This window comes from Ixodes scapularis, unplaced genomic scaffold (genome assembly GCF_016920785.2).
Source record: "Ixodes scapularis isolate PalLabHiFi unplaced genomic scaffold, ASM1692078v2 PGA_scaffold6__148_contigs__length_123643588, whole genome shotgun sequence".
NCBI lineage: Eukaryota > Metazoa > Arthropoda > Arachnida > Ixodida > Ixodidae > Ixodes > Ixodes scapularis.
The window spans coordinates 62,006,638-62,022,316 of NW_024609881.1; the positions used below are offsets into that span (position 1 = coordinate 62,006,638).

Sequence of the window (15,679 nt, forward strand, 5' to 3'; positions counted from 1 at the left end):
ACGGTTCGACGTGTTGGATTCGTGGGCTCGTTCGAAGAGGCGTTGTTTAACGCTCACGAGTCGCCGAAGTGTTACCGGAGCTTCTCTTTACGAAAGTCGCGATCGACGCTGGGCTCTGAGCTCGCACATTTTTCTTCCCTGGTAGACTAAGAGTGCCGACCATTCATCTGTGGTGCCGACTGGCGCCGTACGAAGTTGAGAAAAGCTAGCGAGTCTGTCAGATTTTCGTGACGCCGCCCAACTGTTCTGCTACCGGCTGCGCTCAACGAATAACGTAAAAAAAAAAAAAGAAACGCGTTTTCTAATTTCCAATTTTTTTTTTTTGCCATGTTTTATTTTAGTCGCCGCAAAGTAAATCGCAGCCGTACGTCGGTTGACTCCCGATTACTGTCTCTACATCGTATATTGTCTCATTACAATGGTGCCTCGTTGGTGTGATCTTATTCTGATATCGTTACATCTTGCTTTTTCATCTTGGCACACTTCTATACGACCTTGTACAAGTTGCACTCCTTGTCGACATGTCGCTGGTGTTAGAGACAAATCTGAAGTCGCTGTTTGCTCACTCCTTGGTGCACATATTTCATGTTCAACATCAGGTATCTGAAGGAGGCGCCATGAAACCCTGGAGTTTGTTTAGAGGTACCTCAACATACTGTATTCAAGTGTCGTTTTGTGAGTTATAGTTTCCTACAAAACCAAATTGCACTTTGTTCGTAATATACCCTATAACTGTTCACTACAATTAAAGTTGCTATGAAACATTGGCCACGAGATGTGACTCGGCCAACGCAGCATGAAAATTCCTCGCATAAGTTTCTTCATGGGTCATTTTGGACATTGACGAATTTTCTTGTGAATAATGAGTGTTATGCACGTGTGTTCTACTTTTCGTACAGGTGCTTCAGTTAGATAAACCCCAGCAAAGGCAGCAAGACAGTCTCATGGGGTCACACCAAGGATAACTGCATTCCTGCTCGAGTCCAGAGTCTTGTCACCAAACTTCACTGAACATAAGGGTACATTCCGTTTCCTTAAATTTTCTTCTGAAATGTTTTTTTTTATTGTTGCTTTTTTCTATTGAAAAAAGGGTAGTACAACGTTTAAACACCCAATGTTTTTTTTTTTCTTTTTGTAAAATGTGTAGTACATCGTTTAAACACCCAAGCGTTCATAAATGGTCTCTGTACCAGACAATAGGGTGTCTTTTACTCTGTTTCATACTTAGCGTGCAACGCTGTCAAAGGTACGAAAGTGGTACGCATGAAAAAATAGAAAAAGTGTTACTCAGCGCGTTTCGTGGACGAGTGGTAGAAGGCGCTGCTCTGGCGATATTGACGTCTCGGTGGCCGTGGTTCGAACCCATTTTACGCGCGAAGTTTTTTTGTTTTTTTTTCTTTTTTAGACATACTTTTTGTGCAAGATTGTGCGCATTGACGAAGTGCATATTTGAGTTCCTCCTTCTTGATTTTTATTTATAAGTCGCCGAGAGGCCAGATTTCTACCATCTGGTCTGCCGCTTTGCAAGTGTTATTTGCCTCCAGCACCGAGTTATATTTTTCTTTCGTGCAGCGTGGAATGAGGAATTGCCCAGATAGCGGCCTTGTCCCAAAATTTATAATAAGACGTTAATCGACAATAGTTGTGGCCTGTACAGTTTATTTTGAAATAGCTGTCAAGGGTAGGAATCTCCCTCTCGGAGCACTTGTGATCCACCTTCAGGCGAATGGCGTTCTGTGTGAACTCGTCATGCTTGACGGTCCCCGTGCTCGAAACTTTCACGTTGCGAGGTCTTTGCTTCGGGGACGCCACCTTGCCAGATAGGCACTGCGCCTTGCACTTCGCGACAGTACAGGGCACACTCCAGTGTTGTTACTGGCCGTCTCCAGGACTTCACGACCGAATTCTCCGGGGAATGTGTTCTTATACTCCCGTACACATTAGCGATCATCTGCTTGCACTCTTTCAAGATTTTCGCACAACGAATCTTCGAAAACATCCGAGCAGGAGAGGTACTTGAGCTTGCTGCGTAAGACGCCATCTTCTCAAAACCAGCCAGTGCCACACAACCCGAAAACCCACAGCGGCTGCCACACGGATGAACACGAAAACAATTTAAGGTGGTTTACATTATCTTTTCCTTTTTCTTGAAAAACATTTGTGCTCCGTTGAAATCATAACGCCACTATCAGTTACTAGCCCCGAGGAAACACATTTTCCGACTTGTTTAAAATTTTTTTGCAGGGGACGCCCTATCTTATGGGGCGAACGTAGGCGCGGTCAGCAATGCAAACCGGTGCGCTAGCTTTGACTGCGTTGCACTCTATGTATGAAACAGAGTATAGGATCGCTTCAGACGGGGCAACCTTTCCAGCAATTTTGGGGCTGCTGGCGGGTTGTTCCCTAGTTTTCCCTAGATCGACACGAATTGCTGAGATTGGGTCCGGCTCGAAGCGGACGAGCAACTCTGACTACTCGGAGATGTTTGAAGCGGCAGCAGCCAATCAGGAATGCAATATTTTCACGTGACACCCCTGTGGTCGTGATGATGAGAATTGAGGACTTAGTTCTGGTTTGAAATGGATCATTTTTGAAAATAAACTTCAAAAAGATGAGTTCTCAGCGAAATTTAAAGATATAAAAACATGTTTTTAGGATATAACTGTGCGTCTAAATACTGTAAGAAAAATAAAATTTCATGATGATGATGGCAAGTCGTAGCAATTCGGTTTCTGCATGTGAACGCGGGCGGCCCGTGTTGCTGGTGTTGCAACATGAAGTTGCTGGGCGAAATTGTTCCGTCTGAAGCGGGCTTTAGGGAACTGAATTCCAGGGCCGTGGAGCTCTGGGTGCAAGCCCACCTGGAAACATTTTTTTTTCTTTTTTCCTCTTTTAGTATTTAAATAGATATATATATATATATATACATATATACTTTTTTTTAAGTTTTACCATATAGGTGCATAATTTGCACACTAATTCATTTTCAGAAGCGCTTTTATTCACACTCTGTGGCTTTCTAGTGCTTGCAATAGCTTCTCGGTGAGCTAATGCCAGCTCTGCAAAGGGAGAGGGATCTTCCCACGCTTTGCAGGCTGTAAAGCTGTGACTAGTTTTACACAGCTCTGGTGTGTCACACCTCGCTCACTGGCTCCATCGCGAAGCATAGGTGCTGCATGAGTCGCGCCACACCGTAAGCCCATATACGGTCGGGTGACAAACCTGGGACCATTTGTCACTGCACTCAGCTATGGTATGGTGGCATGGTCGGGGCATGAAGCAGGGGTACAGCTTGGAAATGCTGATCTTCATGACATTTTAATCACATTTTTTATTACTTTTGTGTCGAGTTGTCAGCATTCTAAAGGTGAGAAATCAAGCAGCTGCGAGAGCAAGAAAAGAAAAATTTAAGACCGTTTTCACCAAGAATAAATTACGAGCACTAGAAAGGCATGGAGTGCAATTAAAACGCTTCTAAAGGTGAATTAGCGTATAATTTAAGTACTTGTGCCTCAAAAATACAAAAACAATGTAAATATAGTTATAAGGATAAAAATATACACCAGGAGGACTTAAACCAAAACTACAGTCTGTAAGTTTGAAATTTGACACCTTAAACCACTTGGCCACCACCCAATTTTATTTCCAGGTCGTTCATCGAGGTATCTGAATTTTGTTTGCAGCTGTCGGCTGCAAGAGAGATTGCCTTATTTTCCTTTACTTTACTATTCCCACATAATATGACAAGTGATAAAGAATAGAACCTCATTTGGTTGGCCAAGGCACTGTGCTTACTTCAAGGCAAACTAGCCTGTCTTGCTGGGTTCATATTTTGTTTCATCACCTGTTTAGGATTCTGTTGTCGCTCATCAAAAGAAGAAAAAAAAACAGACTAATTCTGACTTATTCTGGTGTGCAGGTACCCTTCCCTACTGAAAAAACCTGTACAAATGTATACCGGCCTATACCGGTTCACACCGGAGTCCTGTATTCTCATATCGGTTACCGGTAGCTCTGTACCGGCGACCTGTGACCCCGTACTGGCGAAGCCGATACGCCGTACCGGCTGCCCATACCATGTACAGGCGGCCGGTAAACACGTACGGCCACCGGCGGTAGGCCACACCGGTAATCGGTAACCACGTACCAGCGAAGCCGATACGCCGTACCGGTTGCCCATATCATGTACAGGCGGCGAGTGAACACGTACAGGCGAAGCCGGTACGCCACACTCGTGGGCAGTAATAACGTACCGGTGGCCAGTAATCGATGCGCGGCTAACAGCAACCACGTATCGGGGCGACCGGTAACGCCTTACCGGCGCCGGCACTTAAGCCGGCGGTCGGTAACCTTGTGCAGGCTCTACCGGTATACACAATAGACCGAGCTCACTAAGCGTTGAGCGCATGCGTAAAGCCGCCATAACTTTAGTTCACAGGAGGCAGACAGCCGTGTACGCGAGGACTCGTGCCTTCTCGTGCTCTACACGCGAAGAGCTCCAGCGAGGTTGTCGCACGTACCCAAATACTAAAGTTCCCTCGCTGCATTGCGGCAGCGGTGGCGTAGTCAAACTGGCCGGTGAGATCGGTCTATCTAACGCGACCAGAAATTATCAGACCTCGACGGGAACGCGCGCACCGCGAAACTAAAGTGTGATATTTTTGTCAATAAAGAATTTTAATCAGAAAATAACATATTAGGTCAGTTCAATTTTATCAGTTTCAGCTATCAAACTCAACCATTTTATGACATGCATATTTAAAGTCATAAAATGCGAAAACCAAATCCATGGGAAGCGAGGCCGAGATAAACGAGCTTGCTTCATAGCTTTGAGCCCTGTATCGCTGTAGTTTCAGTTTCGGTTTATTGACATCGGATTGGATTGGATTTTGTAGCTGCAAGCCAGACTGCAGAAAAACAACCAACGACGGACAAACAATGTTTTTCTTAAGAAGAAATAAACTTAACATGGTAAGTTTTTATGCTTTTAAATGTTTTAAAGCTATTTTGAGTAATAATAGTACTAATGTAAACTAAGGCAGATTATTTCTTCAATCCATTCCAATCCTTATGTATCCGCGCCATCCGCGCCGCTGGCCAACTGGCCAGTTCTCTGATCCAAAGCCGCATTGATGTTTGGGCTATCTGGATCGGTGTGTATCGGTGTCGATATGTACTAAGCGTACGTGATTTATGTTGATGGCGCGAAGGCAATAGTCAGCGTGAACCGTATCAAGATGTTCAAACCGGCGAGCGTTGGCGACTTCGACCCCAATGTGCCGAAAAGCGTCTAAGGGAGGCTGTTGGATCGTGCGCCGCGGAATGGTAAGTTGTTTTCTACGCATCAGGGGTTCAAAGCACAACGTTTACTGCAAACCGTTAATAGAGAGTTTTCGTAGATAATAGGGAGTTTTAGTAGACCGTGTTTCCCGCTCCGCTAAGCCCCTCCGCTACCCGGAACTCTACAGCCAAGGCCATCGGCGCGCAGGCGCAGTGGCGGTTTCTTCGTAGCGGAGGGCTAGCGGAGCGGGAAACACGGTCTACTAAAACTCCCTAATTTTCGCCGTCCCGGAACGCCCTCCGCAACTCGCTATATACCTGGAACTCTACAGTCAAGGCTATCGGCGTGCAGGCGCAGTAGTAACTTCGTTGCGGAAAGATTAGCGGAGGGGGAAATGCGGTCTACGAAAACTCCCTAATGTTCGCGAGCCCCTAATTTTTGGCGAATTCTACACGTCCAAAAATGAGCGAAATTTAAGGACACGTGGAAAGCAGAAATTTAGTGTGCCCCCGTTCCGGCGTCTAGAATTCGCGAAATGTGTTGGGCAGGAATATGTCCTTGCGCCGGATTTGTAAAGAACTGGGCGGCAAAAGCAAAGGGTTTTACATTGTTGAACTACAGGGCGCTCCAGATGGCAGCCACGACATTTAAAATAAATCACAACAAATCGGCTTTGTAAGCTACGACAACTTTACCACATAAGTTCGACTAGGTGCTGCATTTAATTTGTAAAAAATATAGAAGAAAAGACTTGTTGAAACAAGGGTTATAGCGCAGGCTAGCTGGTAAACGGTCATATTAATAAAATTCGATACAAAGGAAGGGGGGGAAGGGGTACAAACACGACTTTGAGATGTAGCTCAATGTGCATGTTTTGCCTTACAGAGACGAGGTGAGCTTGTTGCTGGTTGCTGCTTTGAAAAAGAAGCACGTGGCCATCCCTATGATATTGGACTCAAGGTTCGAGGTATATGTGCGTCTTTAAACTGTTTCTCTTACCTCACTCTTAGACTTTGTTCAGAACCAGCGGCCTTAAGTTCGTCTTTTGTGTCCCTTTTTCAAATCGGCACCATATTTCACTTCTGTTACCAGTGGGCAGTAATTGTAGGTAAAATTGCACGGTTAGGCTAAGGAATTTCTTGCATTTTGTTTGTCTCATGAGTAATTGTGTCCTTCCATTATGGCTGGTCAGGACTATTTGTATAGACATTCTTTTTTAAATTGCTTGCTATTCTGTTACACAGATCCGGTGGGTAGATACGCTCTATGAATGTGGACCACAAGCCGCACTTTAACACACAAAGAGCCGCAGCTTGGCGACTTCTGGTCTCGATTGTGCTGTAGCCGAAGATGTCCGTCTTCAATTTTAAGAGATACTCTCCTGCTTGTTTCTCGACCGCATTATATTTGAATTTGACCCTCTTCAGTCTTACGAGGCGTCCTCACCTAAGTCTCAATCTTGTTATACTCGAAGGGGCATCTCTTCTCCACTATCGCAAGACGTCCTCGTTCGTTTGGCGTCCTGCTTGCGTTGCAGCCAAAGTTTCTTTTTTTTTAAAAATCTTTTCATCCGCTTCGATACATACATGTTTCATGTTGTTCCGAAATGCCCTAGGCCCTTTGCTGTCGCTGTGCCTCAGCACGCTTGCGTGTATGTACCTCCGGTGAGACCTGCTTTCGCATACCGACAACGATAGATGATGCTAAAGTTAGGTTCACAGAGCTCTCCTCAGATGTGGCTATGCGCGACTGCGACCAGATGCGACACAGATTGCTATGGCAACAACGGCGTTGAGTCACTGGCACGTGCATCAACGCAGCTCTTGCCTGCACCCAGTAACTCTTTCGCAAATGCTTGCCGATGTGTGCTCGTAGTGAAGCGGATACGATTCCCGGCTTAGAACCCAACAGTTGTGGGTTTGAGGCACAGTGCCGGCGGCATGTTTTTCTTTTCTGAATTATAATGTGCCGGCGCATGCTGTTTTCAAAAGCAGTTACAAATCCTCGGACCAATGGAGGCCTAAAGTGCATAGGGTTTGCTTATAAATGCTGTCGCATTTAAAAGTACTGGATTGCAAGTACAAAGTAACTGAGAGTTTACGTACCTCATAGAAAGTACACTGGGTGCAAAGCAGTATAATCATAATTTACTTTCTAACTAACTGAGAAGTACCTATATTTTATCATACTATTTCGTTTACCTATACAGTGTTTTCTGCCAACAGGTACACGTAGCGCAAACAGATACACGTATCGCCCTTTACACACTAGAGTGTGTAAAGGACGATGTAGCAATTATTTCCTGAAATGACAGTGAATACCGGATATATGGTCATGGGCATCTGGAAGCATTCTTTCAGGGGGAGGGGGCAATCACAGGTATAGGGGTGAAACATACACCTAGAAAATAAAGGGGGGGGGGGGCAATTCAATGTGAACTATGTGTGTCCGAATCCTGTGTTGGAAGTTAATATTAAATGAATATTGAAACGCGTGGACCTTTTTTTTTTCCAGATTGAGATGTCGCCATCCCCTGCAGTGGGTGGCAAGTACAAGAAAAATGAAGACGGAGGACAAGACGTCCACTGTGTCGCTTGTGGAGCATGCCTGACTGGTTGAAAAGCTGCGGTCGGCAAAGCAGAGGGTGGTGAACCTGGAGCAGCAGCTCCAGATAGAGAGGACGCTATCAAGAAGACTGCAGTAGCAGCTGCTGGCACTACTGGGTAAGCGTGGAGGCTCTTTCAGTTGCCCACCTCACACACGACGCATTATGTGCTCACACTTTATCCGAGGGATCAAAAGTAACTTTCATTTGTTTTGGTCGCAAACAGAAGTAAGCATATACTACAGGGTGGCCTCAATGTATCAATGAGTTGGTGTCTATAATTCTCTTTTCTTCTCTTAGGGTGCAAATGGAGCTTTGAGAGTTTGTTTCTTGTTGCTGATGGCGATGACCCCGTTTTGCTTGGCAGCAATTGTTTTGACAGAAGAAATATTTTTTTGCAGTTCGTCAAACAATCATGTCCATACCAAGACACCGTGGTCTGTGCGCATAGATGAGGCTTGAAGTGAAAGTTTGTTCTGTCGGTCACAACATTGTAAATATGCACATTCCGATGAGCCCGGCCAGCGCACTTCCTTTCGTCATTGGGGAGAAAGGAGTTCTTTTCGCTGAGGAGGGAGTGAGGAAGCTGGTCGTAGGCATGACCACAGCACCAACAAGGCTGAACTTTAATCGGGCGGCAGATTGTGCCTAGCGACGCAACTGTGCAACTGGTTAAAAGGTGGCCAGATGATCTGCTACAGCATTGGATTTCGTCAGAAAGATTGTGCTTATATCTCGCAAACCGTCGGAAGTACTAGGCATGAATATTCATCAGCTATTCACCGGTACTTTTTGTAAACATGCTCTCTGCCGCCCACTGCCGGCGAATTTGAGCGCATTTTCTTTTTTCCTCTTTTTCTTTTTTGGTTTTGTGTCTCGTCCTTTTTTTGTGTTCTGCTCGCACCACTTTTCCAGTCCCGGTGTGTTACAGAAAAACAAATAGGCACACTGCCGATATTCTTCTGTGGCATGAAGTACTATGAAGCCCTCATGCCATCAACGGTCCACGAAAGTGCTGAAGTCCGAATAACCAAGCATGTCTGAATTTTTGGCGTCCGAAAAATCTGTCGACTCCTGTACCGTGTCTTGTTTCTAAGCAGTGTTTTATTATGTTGCAGTGGACAATGTCCCGTCTGGCGGTGTTGGGTCAGCTCCTACAGCTTGCCCAGCAGCAGTTCCTGCAGCTGGTGCTCCTGCTCCAGTTCGCGTTGTGCGAGCTGGCGTAGATGACACTCAACCCGCACCGGCCGCTGATGCTGCTGTTCCAGCAGCGGTTCTTGTAGCAGGCCCACCGGAGGCACCTCCCGAGTGTATGCCAGTGCTTGCAGAGGTCGATGATGAGTTAAGTTCAGAATTTCATTGAATATTCATTTCAGATATTGGGCAAGGGACTACATTTTATGGTTTCCACAGCTGCTTGAATGAGGTTATTTGTCTGCTTCCTTAAATTGAACCATCGTTATGCTTCAAAATGCTGATTAATGTAAAGAGTAGAACCGGGCATTGATAAGATATTTCTTCCCAATTAATCGGCGCTTTTCTGAAACGTTTTCTATCTGGTGTCCTCGTTTTATTTCGAGCTTTTTCATAAATCGTGTACCACGAGCCCAGATTAAAATTCTGTTATAATTAGTACCCTTCTTTCGCTCTTTCTCTCTACTCAGAACCCACTTAAACGGACACTTACACTCCCCCAAAGTTTCATTTTTTGCCAGGCGATTTATTATGGTGCCAGAAAACGCAACTGCTCAGAACCGAAACTGAAACCCGTGCATGGTGGTCGAAGAAGTGGAGAGGAGTCAGTGAGTGGGAGAGGTCACGTGGCTACACCCGACTGTGAGCTTTTTGTTTTCCCTTTCGTGTCCTTTTTTTTTTTTGTGTGTACAGCAGACAACATGCATGGCTGGAACTGTTTGCTATGCGATTCCTTTGCAGTTATGTTTGTTCCGCTCTCTGTTCTGCAGTTCAAGATGAGTTGTTCTGTACATTGAGAAGTTGGAGATGAGTAGTGAGTGCCCGTGGTGAATTTCCATGATCAGCTCCGAAAAGAATACCACCAAGATGTTGGTGAAAAGCTGCCTCGCATGTCCCGTGTCCGAAAAAAGTGTCATTGTGCGGCAGGCGTCTGCACAAGTTTCCGAAAGATTGAGATTGGGACCAACGGCTGGCTGCATTTCCTGTAGAGCATTTCTATCTATTTCTAGGTTCACCTTGGCCAGGGTGTCTTGGTGCAAAAGTACAAACTGTCCTACGTCAGGGGAGCCCGGGGAGACTCCATCTTCGTTAAAGAGGCCACGAAGCTGATCTTCGGCAGGGAGGACCTGCATGGGCCGAGTGTGAGGGGCGCCATGAGGGCGCTTCAAGGGCACCGTGGCCAAGAGGGCCCTGACTCCAGTCAAGTTGGCAGCAGTCAGCAGTAAGTGCCCACTTTTCAGAGATGTCTCATACTTGGTGAGACATTCAAACCTTATGGCTGCAAAGTTGCAATCTGCTACGGCAAAATGAATGGGATAAAATATTCCAAGGCTTTCAGAACTTTCGGTGTTATAGGCTGTTGAAGGGTCACAGTTCGACTAGCTCGAGCTTTAGGAACGTGAAGCTCCGAGCGCAAAACCGAAATGAAGAAGCCCTATCTCCTTCTTTGTTTTTAATATATGAAGAAAAATAAAGTGACCGTGTCACGGTCATCTAGGTCGCTTGGCGCTTTCTGAAGCATTCACACTATGGAGGTTTTAGAGCAACATGCTCCGCGTTGCAAATATCTGCTAATCCCTGCAAGTTTTGGGGGAGGTCCATGATATCACTTGCCTGCTCGCAGGACCTTCTGCTGGCTCCCCGGCGGAGCTGTGAGGCGCTTATTTTTTCTTTTGAACGAAAAGCTGGCACTAGCAAAGTTGTGAAACGAGTCTGTTTGTCCACTAGAGCTGCTGCAACCGAACTATGTTTGGCTCTGTCCTTTGAGTACTGCCCATTTTTTCTAAACTACCTTCTCATCGCGGTCATTCCTCCTAACAGATATGAATGGACCATTGAACGGTGGTGACTCGGATATTAAGTTTGTTAAATGATTCTTGATGTCAAATCTGTGTTGTTAATTTATATACATGCCCAGAACAGCAATTGCGGCTCAAAATCTTTCTTTCGCACAAAAACCGCCGGCCGAGAATTGTGTGTTCAATGTTCCTTTCACTCGTTTCCATGGTGACATTGTTGGGCATGAAATGTGTTCGAGGCTTTAGGCAATCGGAGGCCCATGTTCAGAATTGAAAATACATATTTGGATTCATACAACATACTTTCATATTAGTTAAAGGCAGGCGAGCTGGTTAAGGATAGACGTAGTAACCCGGGAGCGTGGGGACAAAAAGGGACAGACAGACATAACGCTCCCGAGCTTCATGTCTTTCGTTCCTTTTTGTCCCCCTGCTCCAGGGTCTATAATTTTTATAGACACTGAAATGCAAGGAACACACCGTTGAAAGCAAACTTTAGGTGCATAGTTGTGGGAAGTCACACTAGGTCTTTTCGATTTGCTTGAACCAGCCGATATAGTTCAAATAGTGTAAGAACTGATGCATTAGATTCAATCAAAAGTCGCTTGGACGGTGAACTGGCCTGTTCGATTTATCCCAGTGCTGCACGAGTTCAGCCTCGGTTCCACAGAATCTTGCGCTGGCTGAAGTCAGTTCAGCGTTCATGCAGTAACAGGTGGCAACCCCTCGGTCTTTCGGAAACCAATTACAGGGTCGTTTGTAACGCTGGAGCTTAACTACACGCAGCCGCAGCCCGACTTGCGCACTGCTTCTGCACTCCTCCGAACTCGGTCTCAACTTGTTCAAAACTTTCTGGCCGAATCATGCATACCTGCTGTTTTCAGCAGACTGCGTAATCGTAAGAAGTTGCTCTTGGAGTCTACATGGTATCACAAGATATTAACAAAGCATAAAGTGTAGTGGAAATTGCTTGCTTATAATTGCAGGAAGTAAAATATTAAATTTTTCGAGAAACTGTAGATATACATGACTTATTGTTGTATTATTTTCCCGTGCAGATGCCTTCAACGAGTACATATGGAGGCATCCTCGAGAGGCCTCTCCAGGGAAGAGGACAGCTCGGGTCAACCTACTGCAGTATGCCTATTTGTTAATATCCTACTGCAGGATATTAACAAGAAGCTTGACTTCTAAGCTTGCTTAGAGGTTAAGCTTCTTGTTGATGTTCTGCAGTATGCCAATTTGCCTTCACTAAATACACATATAACCTGAAATGACCTGGCTCATGCTCATTCTTTGCATGACAAATGCATGAAAATTGTTAAACCTGCAAAGATCCGCACGTCCGTATGCAAACGTTCAACACCATGTTGATTCCTATTACTGTCAGAACGGTTAAACCTGTAAAGATATAGGTTTCTCTATTAAACAGGTGAATCTGTATAAATATTGGTTCCTATATCTGAATGGGTCAACCTGTAAGGTACGGGCTCCTATATCTAAATGGGTCAACCCGTACAGGCACAGTTTCCCTTACCTAAATGGTTCAACCCGTACGGGTACGGGTCCCGTATCTGAACGGGTCAGCCCATACAGGTACAGCTTCCTGTATCTGAATGGGTCATCCTGTACAGGTACGGGTTCCCAGTAGCATACGGGAGACCCGTATCCCATAACACCGTATGAGATATACGGGTCAACCAGTATGAATTTTTATACGTTTTTTTTTCAGTAGGGGCACCCGCTCGCAGCGCTCTATTCTCCACCCCAAAGTTGTATAAGCTTCCGGATGCCTCCTGCAGGTGCAGCATCTGTTGACGGCCACGGGCTCTGGTGTTTGCATTTCATTCGAACCCAATAGTATGGTGAAAAATATTAAAAAAATACACATTTGCTAGCAAGAACTTTTTTGCCTGTTGGCATCTGCAAGATATGGCAAGGGTAAATGAGGTTCCTCACTCAGATAAGTTTAGACCAAAGTTTATCACACCCAGCCACGGTGCACCACCTCAAAGATGCAACATAGTGGCCGGAATTACTTTGAATGGCACTACTTCTTCTTTCTTGCAAACATCCTTTGCAGTCCTGTTATTACTGTGTCACGGACCTTCATCAGTCGATCTCCAGAAAAAAAGCTGCAAGTGCCACAGCAGAAATCAAAAGCATTACAAGTGCCCATGCAATCCAGGAACCTGTGGAGCTTGCGACCAAAGCATTAAACACAAGTTGGAAGCACACGTGTCCATGCAATCCAGACCTGTGAAGCCTGCAGCCAAAACAATAGATACAATTCAAAAGTACTACACGTGTACTTGCATCCAGGCCTGTGGAGTTTGCACCCAAAGCATTGGACAGAATTCAAAAGCGCTACACGTGCACATGCAATCCTGACCTGCGGAGCTTGCACCCAAAGCAATGAATACAAGTCAAAAGCACTACAAGCTTACACGCAAGTTAGACCTGAGGAGTTTGTGCCTAAAGATTGAACACAAGTAAAAAATGCTACATGCGCCCCATGCAATCCACACTTGTGGAATATGCACCCAAAACATTGAACACAAGTGAAAAATGCTACATGTGCCCCATGCAATCCAGACCTGTGGAGCATGCACCCAAAACATTGAAAAGTAAAAAAATGAAAGCCGTTTACAAATTCCTGTAACGCCGAACTGGAGCGCAGCTCTTGAGGAGGAGTAGGGAAGGGTACTGAGGTGGGTCACGTCACCTGCGGGTAGTCACGTGACCCCGGGGGGGTCGCGTGACCTCGGGGGGGGGGGGGGTCACGTGACCTCGGGAGTCACGTGAACCCCCCCCCCCCCCCCCCCCCCCAGTTACGCCAACGCCGCTCAGGCTGGAAACGGTCCCCTAAGAGCTGCGCTCTAAAAACACTACACGTACCCCACGCAATCCAGACCTGTGGAGTCTCTGCCCAAAGCACTGAACAGAATTCAAAAGAACTACACGTACACATGCATCCAATCCTGTGGTGCTTACACCCTAAACATTAAAACACCTTCCCTACGCACACACACAGAGTCCAAACAAGGTTTCTCCGGCACAACATCCACAGCACTGTACACACTGACACAGACTTCGGCACATCCACGGCGCAGCACACACACACACAGAGTCCAAAATGGCTCTGGCATAACACCCACCCCACTGTACAAACACACACGCACACACACAATTCAAAGAGGCCCCGGTGACGAGTTACAGTGCATCACTGGTGCTGGCGGCGACGACGGGTGCGACGCAGTCGTTCACGGACGCGTTGCAGGTGGGTTGTGCTCGGCAGAAGCACAAGGCGGTCCCGCACAGCCTTGCCCTGACTGTAGAGACGCCTCGACTGGAGGCCTCTCCGCTCGCGAGCTGCGTCAGCGCTTTCTTCTTCATCATTGTCCTCGTCAGAACTGCTGTCTGAGTCTGACTGTGGCTCTGGCTCGGCCTCTCCTGAGCAGGCACACATTGTGGAGCACCCCACAGGCTGCCACGATCGTGCCGGCGATCTTCGGATGATGGTAAAGGGTCCGGTGCCTGTGCAAGCACCGGAACCTGCTCTTCAGCAGCCCGATGCAGCGCCCTCACGGCCCTCATGGAGGCGTAGGCCTGATTGTATTGCCCAGCCGGTATGACAAGTGCTAGCCGCCCAGACACAGGAGTCATCAGCCAGGGCTCCAGGGGGTACCCACTGTCGCCTGCATGGAAAGAAGTATGACTGTTCCTTAGACCATACCTCGGAAAACCTCACTCATGAGGGCCCTCACTCACCCTCACTCACCCTCATCTTCACAGGTGAGGTGAGGGTCAGTGAGTTTCTGAACCAGGAAAATTCATGAGTGTGAGGGTGAGTGAGGGCCGTGAGGGCTGTGAGGGCTGTGAGGGCGGTGAGGGCCTTGAGGGCGGCCAGGGTTGTGAGGGCCGTGAGGGCGGTGAGGGTGGTGAGGGCCGTCAGGGCCGTGAGGGCCATGAGGGCCGTGACTGCCATGAGGGCCGTGAGGGCCATGAGTGCGTGAGGGCGGTGAGTGGCGTGAGGGCCATGAGTGCGTGAGTGGTGTGAGGGCGGTGAGTGCGTGAGGGCCGTGAGGGCAGTGAGTGGTATGAGAGGCGTGAGGGCCGTGAGGGCCGTGAGGGCGATGAGTGCATGAGGTGGTGTGAGGGCCATGAGTGCGTGAGGGCGGTGAGTGTGTGAGGCCCCTTCAGATCGAGCATCTTTCTCATCATTTTTGGTGTTAATGGCGGGTTGTTCTCTAGCTTTCCCTAGATCGACACGAATTGCTGAGATCGGGTCCGGCTCAAAATAAGCAAGCAACTCGGAGCAATTCGAATACGTTTGAAGCGGCTGCATCATATCAGGGACGGAACATTTTCACGTGATACCTCTTGCCGGTGATGATGACACCGAAAGACTTGGTTCTTGTTTAAAATCGATCTTTTTGTGGAAATAAACTGTTTCAGAAAGGTGCATTAGTATTCTTAACGAGATTTAAATGCGTAAAAACACGTTTATAATGCGTAATTGTGTCTAAATAGTGCAAGAAAAATAAAATTTTATGATGACGATGGCAAATGGCAGCAATTAGTTGCTGCGTGTGATCGCGGGCGACCAGTGCTGCTGGTGTTGCGACGCAAAGTTTCTGGACGAAATTGCCCCATCTGAAGCTGGCCTGAATGGTGTGAGGGCCATCAGTGCGTGAGGGGTGTCAGGGCTGCAAGGGCGGTGAGGGGCGTGAGGGCGATGAGTGGCGTGAGGGCGATGAATGGCGTGAGGGCGGTGAGTGGCGTGAGGGCCGTGAGGGC

The 15,679-nt window shown here is 47.0% G+C and overlaps 1 long non-coding RNA gene across 1 annotated transcript; it reads left to right on the forward strand.

Moving 5' to 3' along the window:
- Positions 1–6,146: 6,146 nt before the first annotated feature.
- Positions 6,147–12,138, forward strand: LOC115315048. The gene is made up of 5 exons (XR_003917661.3): positions 6,147–6,248; positions 7,796–8,004; positions 9,005–9,722; positions 10,091–10,302; positions 11,938–12,138. It is a non-coding gene; the product is annotated as an uncharacterized LOC115315048 (long non-coding RNA).
- Positions 12,139–15,679: the final 3,541 nt, after the last annotated feature.